This window comes from Myotis yumanensis, unplaced genomic scaffold, assembly GCF_028538775.1.
Source record: "Myotis yumanensis isolate MYYU_CA2020_CCGP unplaced genomic scaffold, mMyoYum1.0.hap1 SCAF_2, whole genome shotgun sequence".
NCBI lineage: Eukaryota > Metazoa > Chordata > Mammalia > Chiroptera > Vespertilionidae > Myotis > Myotis yumanensis.
In genome coordinates, this window is record NW_027223753.1 from 67,560,188 (window position 1) to 67,572,477 (window position 12,290).

At 45.8% G+C, this 12,290-nt stretch overlaps 1 pseudogene; it reads right to left on the minus strand.

The window, feature by feature from the left end:
- Nucleotides 1-2,433: 2,433 nt before the first annotated feature.
- LOC139001884 (aspartate aminotransferase, cytoplasmic-like) lies at nt 2,434-12,042 on the minus strand (annotated as a pseudogene).
- Between the last annotated feature and the right edge of the window lie 248 nt (nt 12,043-12,290).

The window sequence follows — 12,290 nt, forward strand, 5'->3', positions numbered from 1 at the left end:
AATCAGTGAAAGCAAAGGCTGGTTTTTTGAAAAGATCAGTAATTTTGACAAACTTTTAGCTAAACTGGCCAAGAAATAAAGAAAAGCGACTCAAATTACTAAAATCAGGAATAAAAGAGGGGACATTATTGAAATAAAAAGGATTATAAGGCAATACTATGAACAACTGTATGGCAACAAGCCAGATTAAAAAATGGACAAATTCCTAAAAAGAAACAAACTACTCAAACTGTCTCAAGAAGAAATAGCTCATCTGAATAGACTTGTACCAATAAAGAGTTTGAAAACTGACACCAAGAAAAGCTCAGGTCCAAATGGCTTCACTGGTGATTTCTACCAAGCTTTCAGAGAAGAATTAATACCCATTCCTCACAAACTTGGCCAAAAATAGAAAAGGAAATTTACCCCAATTCCTTTAATGTTATTTTACGACATATTTTCTTTCTATGTCTGAACTGTTTGAGAATTAGTTACAGAATACACAATAATCCACTGGTTATCTTCTATAATAAAAGCCTAGTTGGCGTTGTATGATGTCATCACAAGATGGTCACCACAAAGATGGCCACCACAAGATGGCCATGCAGACAGCGGAGGAGAGGCCTGGAGGTCACTCTAGGTGATGAGGCATGGGGGTCTTGCTGCTCCACACTGCACGGAGAAGTCCAGTCCTGGAGTCTCCACCACCTTGCTCAGAGGAGGCAGGTCCTGGCGGAAGAGGCTGGTCATGGAAGGGGAAAGCAGTTGTGGGTGGTCAGACCAGCAGGGGAGGACAGTTGGGGGCAAAGGTGCCAGCAGGGGAGGGCAGTTGGGGGCTATCAGGCTGGCAGGGAAGGTCAGTTGGGGGCGATCGGGCCAGAAGGGGAGGGCAGTTGTGGGTGATCGGGCTGGCAGGGGAGGGCAGGTGGGGGTGATCAAGCCAGCAGGGGAGCAGTTTGGCTTCAATCAGGCTGGCAGGTAAGAGGTTAGGGGGCAATTAGGCTGGCAGGCAGAAGCTGTTAGGGGCAATCAGGCAGGCTGGCAGGCGAGCGGTTAGGAGCCAGCGGTCCCAGATTGGGCCTAAACCAGCAATCAGACACCCCCCAAGGGGTCCCAGATTGGAGAGAGTGCTGGCCAGACTGAGGGCCTCCTCCCACCCCCATGCACGAATTTCATGCACCGGGCCTCTAGTTTCCTTATAAATTTACCTAGAAGAGAGACTACAGCTTCTCCATCTTCTGCTGCTAATTACATAGTCCATTTCCTTCTATAGTGGCCATATGCTGATGTCCATGTAGACAGTTGACTGGATGTGTAAATTACATGTTTGTGATGGACAAGTTGTTTGTCTCACAGAACTTCATGAGCTGTTTTCCTGCTTTGTGTCTGACTCCCAGTACGAATTTTCCAATGACATTTGATTCTGCTTTATTTCTTACTTTTACATTCTAGTCACTGATTGTTATCAGCATGTCTTGTTCTGATGTATGGTCAATTTCTTCTTGAATACTGGCATAAAAGAATTCAATTTCATTTTACTCAGTAAAAAGGAAAAGTGAAGGAGGGAAAAGCAGAATAGGAAAATACTGCAATGGTCTAGCACTTCCTTCTGCTATGTCGTTTGTGGGTCCAAACCCCACATATGCTGGGTCCCTGGTGTCACCATCACCAAACATCTATTAAATGTATGCACCCTTGTGGTTCTAAATTCTTTATAGGTGTTATTAACTAAATATAATTTATTCCTCAGCATATGTTTGTAATGTAGGTATTATTATTTCCCTTCTTTTTGGATAGAGGTGATGTTTTAATTACACATGACTCTTCAGATAACTTGATCTTGGGACTAGACTTTGTACAGAATCAAACAACACATATAAGTGCACAAGTTATGCAGGCAAGACTCTTACTTCTAGCGAGGAGACAAGATATCTACATCTCATGCTCAAAGCACCGTTTTATTATTCTTAAATAAAAAGCTTAATTTGCTCTGGCCTTCAGAAGGGCTTTAATTCAGGCCTGCATTTCTTTTCAAGGGATGTTCTCTTCATCTGGGAAACCTACAAGAGCAGCTGCTGGATTTAAAGACATTCAGTCTTATCACTATTGGGATGCAGCGAAGAGAGGACTCAACCTCCAGGGTTTCTTGAAGGATCTGGAGAATGGTCCTGAGTGTTCATCTTTGTCCTCCATGCCCATGCACACAACTCACTGGAACCCACCCAACTCCAGAACAGTGCGGGGGGGATCACCTCCACCATAAAGCGCAGGTTTCCGTTTCCTTTCTTTGACTCAGCCTATCAGGGCTTTGTGTCTGGAAACCCAGAGAAAGATGCCTGGGCCAAACCTTTCAGTCTTGCAATAGTTTAACCTGTGATGTATACTAGACTTGTGGAGGCAGGGACACACACGAGAGAGGGATGCTTTGGTGGTGCTGGTTTCGGTGGTACCTCTTTACTGGATTTTGGTGACTGCGTCATGGATGGAGGTGACCACATAATCTAGGTTGTTGGTGGTCATGTCACACATATTGATTTGACCACTTGGCAGCAGATAGATGTGTTTTTCACTGACCATATAATCAACCTGCTTGGTCTTCAACCCCAGGAAGCTGAACATTCCAGTTTACTCCATGATATGGTTCCAGGGGTCTGGAGGGCTTATAATTGTGCCCAGAGTTCAGATCTCATGGTCAGAATCTGGTAAGCCATTGTCTTCACATTACTTGTCCATTCCTTAAGGAGCTCAGGGTTAGAGAGGGTAGTGGCCATAATTCATGTTCCCTGAGCAGGGGGATTGGTCCAGGTAATTTGCACATTTTTCTCCATCTGGGAAAGGGCCCGCTGCATGCTGTCAGGTTCTTTTGCAACCATGGTCAGATTCCCCATGCGCTCATTGTAGAGCCCAAAGTTTTTGGAGAAGGACTGGGCACAGAAGAGCTCAAATTCTTCAGACACAAAATAGCGAATGGCCCAGGCATCTTTCTCTGGGTTTCCAGACACGAAGCCCTGATAGGCTGAGTCAAAGAAGGGAAACAGAAACCTGCGCTTTATGGTGGAGGTGATCCCCCCCACACTGTTCTGGAGTTGGGTCGGTTCCAGTGAGTTCTGTGCATGGGCATGGAGGACAAAGATGAACACTCAGGACCATTTTCCAGATCCTTCAGGAAACCCTGGAGGTTGAGTCCTCTCTTCGCTGCATCCCAATAGTGATAGGACCGAATGTCTTTAATTCCAGCAGCAGTAAACACAGCATTGTGATTCTCCCAGTGTTGTGGCAGAATGCACAGGACAACAATCAGCCAGCACTCTGAGGGAGGAAAGTTTAACCTTTATTTCACAGATCTGCTAGTCCAGGGGAATTCCAGATTCAAAGCCTGAACTGAACTCATGGGGAGGCTCTGACTTATATATCTCCTCCTGTGCGGGCACCTGAGGGTTCCACAGCTCCCCCCAAGTCAGTCTTGGCAGGACCCTGGGGTTAGGTTCTGCAGCTCTGCCCAATTTAGTCAGAGTGAGGAAGTAAGACTACAGTTTTAATTAGATTGCAAGCCCCCCCTACCTCCCCCCCCCCCAACACACACACATTTTCCTTTCATTCTTCCCTCTTCTTCCTCAAGCTATTCTTAGTCTTGGGGATTACAAAAGACTCAGGAATTGGGGATAAGGTCAACGCTCTAGCTACTTCCTACTGAAGGGGGTGATGGAAAAGGGGGTTCAGTATCCCGAGTTTCACCATCTTCCTCAAGGGAATTGTCAGTAACAAGAGCAGAAAAGTTCTCCCGGTACCAGTCTGGGGTTCCGGTGACACTTAAATGAACACAGAATAAAACTGTTAGAAAAAAACAATAATTATCCAGATAGGAGAGGATAAGGAGATTTAGGTCAGTCAGCCAGATCCGCCATCTTCTTGAAGTTGATCTACAGGGGGTGGTTCAGGTCAGAGGTCACCTTCCACTCTGGATGTTGATTGTCCAGCTGGTGGGCTGCTTTTCCCTGGGAGTGGTGGATCAGATGTTCAGTCCTGCAACTTTGAGAGCTGAGGGGGTGGTTAACACAACTGGATAAGTGCCGGAAGCGGTCCATCCTTGCTGCTTGACACAGTTGCTGCAGGAAAGAAACATCTACACAGCATATGTTTCAATGGACCTGGCATATATAGCATACTGTTCTTAATATGTTTGCTCCCTTTAGCGCCATGTGTTTTAACCAAGGTCACCTCTCCGAGAAAGGTTGTTTCCCCAGGTGGGGATCTTTCCCTGAGGTTAGGGAGGGGATACAACCCCTTAATTAAGTGCCAGGCGGGTAGTTAAGCTACATAATCTTTACTCCCTGGAATGGAGATAAGAAACGCCCTAACCGTTGTAATAGAAATTGACAGGATTAAAATCGGCTGGTATAAATACGGATGTAACAAGACAATAAACATCAGATCCTCATCAGTTCCTAACCAGAACTCCGACCAGAACTTTGGCTGGAGATCCTGGCTATAGGTCCTGACTAGGCTGCTGATCAACTGAAGGCTGTCTTCGTGTGATTCCTTCTTCGCCGACTCCGTCCACACCTTTGGGGACCCCTGGACCCGCTGGGATTGGACCCCAGCAGATAAGGACCTTTACAGGTTGGCTTAAGGGGTTTCTTTATCCAATATTTTACATAAACCTGGTCCCCAGGCTTGCGAAGGTGCACAGCTGTTCCTAGAGAGATGGGCAATCTATCAGTAACCCATCTGTGAACTTCAAGGATACTTTTCCCAGGTCCTTGTAGCTATTTCTGAATTTCTAAGTTCCCTATTTCCCCCAAATCTCCCTTTGGCAGAATTAAGGGTGGGGAGTCTGCTATAAAGAATTTAAAATGGAGAGAACCATACCCTGGCTCTCAGGGCACAGCACACCCACAGGAGCACAAGTGGTAAGATATCTGTCCAGGGTAAGTTCGTCTCCTGGCATAGCTTAGCCATAGCCTGCTTGAAAGTCCGGTTCATGCATTCTAGTTTCTCTGAACTCTGGGGCCTGTAGGTTGTATGTAAGTTTAACTTCATTTCTAAGGCCTTAGCTACCTGCTGTACTACTTCAGCTGTAAAGGCTGGGCCATTATCTGACTTTATGGTTAATGGCATTCCATACTGCGGAATTATGTCCTTCAGTATCGCCTTAGTGACTTTTCTCACTTTCTCTGTGTGGGTAGGATATGCCTCAACCCAGCCTGAAAAGATACAGACAAAAACTAAAAGATTTATTTCCACTACTAGGCCATATTTCTGTAAGGTCTACCTCTAGATCAGTGACAGCGAACCTTTTGAGCTCGGCGTGTCAGCATTTTGAAAAACCCTAACTTAACTCTGGTGCCGTGTCACATATAGAAATTTTTTGACATTTGCAACCATAGTAAAACAAAGACTTATATTTTTGATATTTATTTTATATATTTAAATACCATTTAACAAAGAAAAATCAACCAAAAAAAATGAGTTCACGTGTCATCTCTGACACGCGTGTCATAGGTTCACCATCACTGCTCTAGATTTTCAAAGGGAGCCTTCTCACAGTGCTGAATTCCTATCGGTTTTACAGGACCCTGCCTTGCATTGTTCTGTGCACAGAGGAGGCAATGCTGAGAGACTGAGGCACATAAGGATGGGAGATGGGCAATTAGATAGTATCTGTTTACCAAGGCTTCTAGAGCTGTCTTCCCTAAATGGGTAAGTTCATGCTGCTGGAGGACTATTCTATGAGCTAACTGTTTTGGAACATAAACCCTGTGATCTGAGAGTATCCAGCAACCTTCCTTATTCCTCTTACCCCCTTCTCGCTGGGCCCATTCTTCTTCTTGATGGGTGTATTTCAGAGGTTCAGGTAACTCAGGAACCAGCATGACCCATGATGGTGCTGCCTATTCCTTAGCATATGGCCTTGCTGCTGCATCTATGCAATGGTTCCCTTCTGACACTGAGTCTTTTCCTTTTTGGTGTCCTTTAAAATGGATGGCTCCCAGATTTCTTCTAGTAACTTCAAGATCTCATACTGATATTTTATTCCTTTTCCTCTGGCCATCAGGAGCCCCCTTTCCTTGTATATGGCCCATGGATATGCCGGGTAGCGAAGGCATAGTGAAAGTCAGTGTAGATATTGATGCTCTTATCCTTACTGAGATTTAAGGCTCTGAATAGGGCCCAAAGTTCTGCCCTCTGCGCTGACCATCCTTCAGGCCTGTGCCTCTATTATCTCAAAGTTTGATACCACTGCATTCCTGGCTCATCTTTTTCCTTCATCTAGGAAGCTACTGTCATCCATAAACATTACTAAGCCCAGATCCTGTAGAGGCCCGTCTGTTAGCTCTGGCTGGCTGTAGTAAACCTCCTCTAGGACTTCTAGACAATCATGCTCAGGGGTTTCCGCTGGATGGGTAGGAAAGTGTCAGGATTAAGAGTTCTAACAGCCTCTAATCTTATTTGTGGATTTTCACAAAGATGCCCTTGGTATTGAGTCATCTGAGCATGAGTCAGCCAATGTTACAGCTTAGCTTCCATTAGGGTGACAACAAGATGAGCTTGTCTGCCACTTTGACTAATAAGGCCGTGGCTGCAAGGACCCTGAGGCATGAGGGCCACCCAGAGGCAACACGTTCAATCTGTTTGGAGAGGTAGGCTATTGGCCTCTGTCAGGGTCCCAACTCTGAGTCAGAATGCCTAGGGCTACCTAGTTGTTCTTGTGAATGAAAAGGTTAAAGTCCAGTGTCACATCTGGGAGCGCCAGGGCCAGCACCTTGGTGAGCTTTGTCTTTATGGTTTTGAAGGCTTTTTCCTGTTCAGGACCCCAGTTAATGGGTGCCTTTCCTCCTCCTTTTAATGCTTCATAGAGGGGCTTAGCTAGATCTGAGAATCTTGGGATCCAAATTCGACAGAACCTTGCTGCCCCTAGAAATTCCCAAATCTGTCACCGGGTTCTGGGGACTGGTATGGCACATACTGCCTGTTTTCTTTCAGTCCCTAGTCTTCGTTTCCCTTGGGTAATTCAGAAACCTAGGTATTTGACTTCCCTTTGACAGACTTGAGCCTTCCTTTTGGACACCTGGCAACCTGTTTCAGTTAAGAGTGTTGGAAGGGTTTGTGTTCCTTCCCAACACTGAGTTCGCATGGAGCTAGCCAGTAGGAGGTCATCTACATATTGGAGTAGAATGCACCCCAGGTCCTGTCCGGAAATTTGGACAAATCTGCTGCTAGTGCACCACTAAAAAGAGTTGGGGAGTTCTTGAACCCTTGTAGCAGTCTGGTTTCTTAGTCCCTGTGCTTGGGTTTCCCCATTCAGAGGCAAACAGGGGCTAACTGGAGGGTGCTAGCTGAAGGCTAGAAAAAGACATCTTTTAGATCTAGACATGTAAACCATTCCGCTTCTGACGGAATGAGTCCCAGGAGGGTGTATGGATTCGGCAGAGCCAAATGCAAGGTTATAATGGCCTCATTAACAGCCCACAGGTCTTGTACTGGGTGGTAATCATTCGTCCCAGGCTTCTTGACAGATAAGAGAGGACTGATCTGTCCCCATTGAAGCAGTCATTCTAGGTGGCCCTGCATCCCTAGGTGTGTGTTCCTTGGAATTGAATACTGACAAAGTTTTACAGGCTGTGCCCCTGGCTTTAAGTCAATTACTACTGGGGCGTGGCTCTTAGGTCCTGGGGATTTCCTTCTGCCCAGTCCAGTGGGAATTCCTTCTCTAGTTCAGTCTCTAATGGTGAGTCCTTTGACTGGGTGATATAAAGTCTCCATTCTTCCTCCCTAGGCACTGCTAAAGACAGGATCATTGAAGAGGTATCCTCACCTAAACGCAGTTGTGCTGAGCTGTCCGGGGTGAAGGTGATTTCTGCTCCCATTCTTGGCTAAAAGGTCTCTGCCCATTAGAGGTTCCAGGCAACCTGGTTAGCACAGGAATTTATGAACTACCTGGTGGCTACCTAACTGATGTCAATGAGGGTGGCAGAATGGTCTGCGGGTGTGGTCTCCAGTAGCTCCGATAAATGGTGACTTCCGTCCTGAGAAGGGAGCTACTTTCTGAGTAACTCCCAAGTGCTCTACCCATGTATCAACCATAAAGTTCACAGTCTGGCCCCCGATTTTCATTTTGACCATGGGCTCATTGGGGCCCAGTTGGGAAGAGTTTGTTCTGTCCTAGTCAGAGTTGGCTGCCGCCAGTCCCATGAGGTATGCCTCAGGAGGCTCTAGCCAATCGGTTGTCAACCTGTGGGTCACGACACCTTTGGGGGGTCGAACGACCCTTTCACAGGGGTCACCTAAGACCATCGGAAAACACATATATAATTACATATTGTTTTTGTAATTAATCACTATGCTTTAATTATGTTCAATTTGTAACAGTGAAAATACATCCTGCATATCAGATATTTACATTACAATTCATAACAGTAGCAAAATTACAGTTATGAAGTAGCAACAAAAATAATTTTATGGTTGGGGGTCACCACAACATGAGGAAGTGTATTAAAGGGTTACAGCATTAGGAAGGTTGAGAACCACTGCTCTAGCCTATAGCGGCTTGGTGGTTTGTATGGTCTTGCCTGCTTCTTCTGGCGGCTCAGACATTCATTCTTCCAGTGTCCTAATTCTTTACAATAGGCATACTGGTGCCATTTAAAATCTGTCCTTCTTTTTCCTAACTTGGCTCCTTGCTGTCTCCCTTTCCTTTAATGGGAGCTAGCTTCTATAATAGCCATAGCAATCAGAATCACTTTCCTTTTTAGTTTCTCCTCAGCCTCCTTTTTAGCCACATTGTCCCGATTAATGAAAATCTTATTTGCTATTTCTAGTAGCTTGGTTGCATTCTTTCCCTCATATCCTTCAAGCTTCTGTAGCTTTCTTCTTATGTTGGCTGGGCCTGACTAATGAAGGCTGCATTGACCACAGTTTAATTCTCTGAGGCCTCTGGGTCAAAGGGAATATAAACTCGATATGCTTCACAGAGTCTCTCATAAAAAGCTGCTGGATTTTCATCAGGCTTCTGGAAAACCTCAGAGTTCTTGGCCATATTAGTGAGCTTCTTGGCCCCAGCCCGGAGCCCCTGGAGGAAGGCCAGCTGATATCTCTCTAATCTGGCCCTCCTGTCCTCCAAATTCGGGTCCCATCTGAGTTCCACATCTAGGAGAGCCTCCCTGACCCATCTGTCTGTGTCTATGTCCCTGGTGGGGCCTGGGTCTGGAGCCATTTCTGAACTTCTGTTATTATTCTCATGTGCTCCTCAGTGTTAAAGAGCATGAAGAGTTGCTTGCAGTCAACCCAGGTGGGCTTATGGGTCTTAAAAATTGACTCCAGAAGGTCAACCATGGCTTGAGGTTTTCTGGCATAAGTGGGAGTGTGATGCTTCCAATTTAAGAGATTGGTCATAGGGAAAGTTTTGTAGTAAAAGACCAATTTCTCCTTCTTGTGGGGTCACATTTTCTCCAATTATATGAGGACCCTGCATCTCTCAGAGAGGCATCTAGAAAGCCAGGAGTAGTTTGGGTCCCTGATCAGCTGAGCACAAATGTTGTTCAACTGGTTCTGGAGAGTCTAGGGGCAGGGAGGGGGGCGGAGGATGGAAGAAGGTAGTGTATCTAAGCTTCCCTGGCTAGTCAAAGGGGCACTGGGTACCCTTTGAGGTATGTATGGAGGTGGTAGAACTGGCAGGGCTTCCTCAGGGGGTTCCTGCAGAATAGGTGGCTTATTCTCCTTCTGAGGGGCCTGCCCTTTTTCCTTATATACACAAAACCAGATCCGAAGAAGCTTAAGCTCTGCTATTTCTAGTCACTGGTCAATATAAGGGAACTGGTGAGGATGACCTGGGTCTCCTGTGATAATTCTGTGAACATGCCTGATCATGGGGACATCCAATGTGCCCTCCAGTTGCCATCCTACTCCAAAATATCACCAGTCTATTTCACACATCCTATTTTAACTCCCAGGGGACTAGATTTACCCTGTAGTCCCCAATAAACCCATTATAAAAATTTCTTAACATACATTCTAAGACAGTAGAGTTTGAGGAGGAGCTATTATCAATGTTGCAGGGGGGAACCAGGCTGTCTCCTTTAAAAAAAAAATACCTGAATAAAAGAACTAATCAAAATAAGACTTATTTTCTAACTTCATTTATCCTTGAGTGGAGATAGCAAATGACACTAATCAGATTTCTGCTATCAGTCTCCCTGAGTACATTGACATTAGCTATTTAATCTCTGTTTAGGGAGGCAAAATGCAAATTATTTACTCCCAACTGTTCTTTGTTTAGGGAAGACAGAATTTACAAGATGTCTCCAATTTGCTATTTAGCCTCTCAGTTTCCCTGTTCTACTTGTCCTGGCTTACTGGCCTGCCATTTATTCAACTTTCTTTCAACATTTCTCTTTACCTTCCTCCATTACACCAAAGCCATACTTTCTTTCCAATTAGTGAGAACTCTTAGCCTTAATTTTAGGTGACATGCAAATACTTAATATTTCTCAGATTAGCAATACATTCATACTTTTTAAGAGACACAACCAGAAGATCAAGCAGGCAGGCAGAGGCAGTTAGGGGCTATTAGGCAGGCAGGCAGGCAGGCAGAGGGGTTAGGGGCAATCAGGCAGGCAGGCAGAGGCATTTAGGGGCGATCAGGCAGGCAGCAGGTAAGCGGTTAGGAGCCACCGGTCCCAGGTTTAGGTCCCTTGGGATCGGACCTAAACCTGCAGTCGGACATCCCCCGAGGGGTCCTAGATTGGAAAGGATGCAGGCTGGGCTGAGGGACATCCCCCCTCCAGTGCATGAATTTTGTGCATAGAGCCTCTAGTTTAAACAATAAAGACAGATAATATTCTCCACTAAAAACTTTGAATCATCACGGACACACAGGAGAGGTTTTGAAGGTTTTTTTTAAAGCAAACAAGCAAACAAACCACAAAATAGAAACAAATAAACATAAAACCCCAACAGTAAATAAACACTTTTACACCGGACCTTGCATTCACCAAATCAGTTTCAATTGCGCAGAGATATAGAACAAGTCTCTGAACAGAGGCAGTAGAAAACTGCCTAGGAATGTTTCTCTTCTACCTTTTTCAAAGGCAGGCCAGACTCGTACCCTTAGCCAGTCCGAATTTTGACCTCCCTCCTGGGAAGTCCCAGAATGGTGTTTCCTGCCTCTTTTGAGTCCAACAGAGTACAGAGTCACCACAGTCCCTCTGGGCCCTGCAAGTTCAGGAACTGGTGAATGTGCTGGTGGCACACCTCCCTTGGGTCTCAAAGCCCGAAGCAAGTGCCCCGAAACCCGCTCTTGTCAGCAGTGGCCTAAGAGTGAGCTCAACTGACATTTTTCCCAGTCAATGTACCAAATGTGGCAGAATGCACAGGCGAACTATCAGCCAGCTCTCTGAGGGAGGAAAGTTTAACTTTTATTTTGAAGATCTGCTAGTCCAGGGGAATTCTGGATTCAAAGCCTGAACTAAACTTGTGGGGAGGTTCGAACCTATATATTTCCTCCTATGGTGAGCCCCTGAGGGTCACCACAGCTCCACCCAAGTCAGTTGTGGTGGAGCCCAAGGGTTAGGCTCTAAAGCTCAGCCCAAGTCAGTCAGAGTGGGGAAGTAAGACTACAGGTTTAACCAGATACTGAACTAGGTTGCAAGCCCACTCCCCCCGCCTCCCCCCACGCCGCCCATTTTCCTTTTCACCAGGTTGGTGAAGATATGTAGACAGGTATGTTTTTGTATGTTCCATTGTACCATTGTGCTGAGAAAGCGGCTCCGATTCAAAGTCCACCTCTTTCCCCCAAAGACTGCACACCTCCTACCTGCCTCTCCTGGATTGCTGTCCTGTCATCCCCAAGGGCAAGGCAGGAAGCATGGGTTATTGTAGTTAGCAATCTTCTGCTCCACTTTCCTCACTACAGGCAATACCCAGGGCTGGTAGTCATCCATGAGATAAGCTCCCACTCCCAGGTTGACCTTGTGGGGGCTGCATCCTTCCGGAAGCCTGCAGTGAGCTTACAGACAAGGACCATGATGCCTGTGGAACTTCTGTAAACACTGATGGAGGAGCCATAGAGAGAAGCTGCAATCTGTCTGGTGGTGCCACCAGGAGCCTGGAGTTGCTCGGTAGTTCTGGTTCAGTTGTGCCAGCTGGAGGAGACTCTCACCTTCCTATTACTTGCATTTTAAACATCAATAAATACAGTTTTAAAATGTTTAATGTGTTTTTTTAATATATTTTTATTTATTTCAGAGAGGAAGGGAGAGGGAGAGAGAGAAACATCAATGATGAGAGAGAATCATTGATTGGCTACCTCCCCG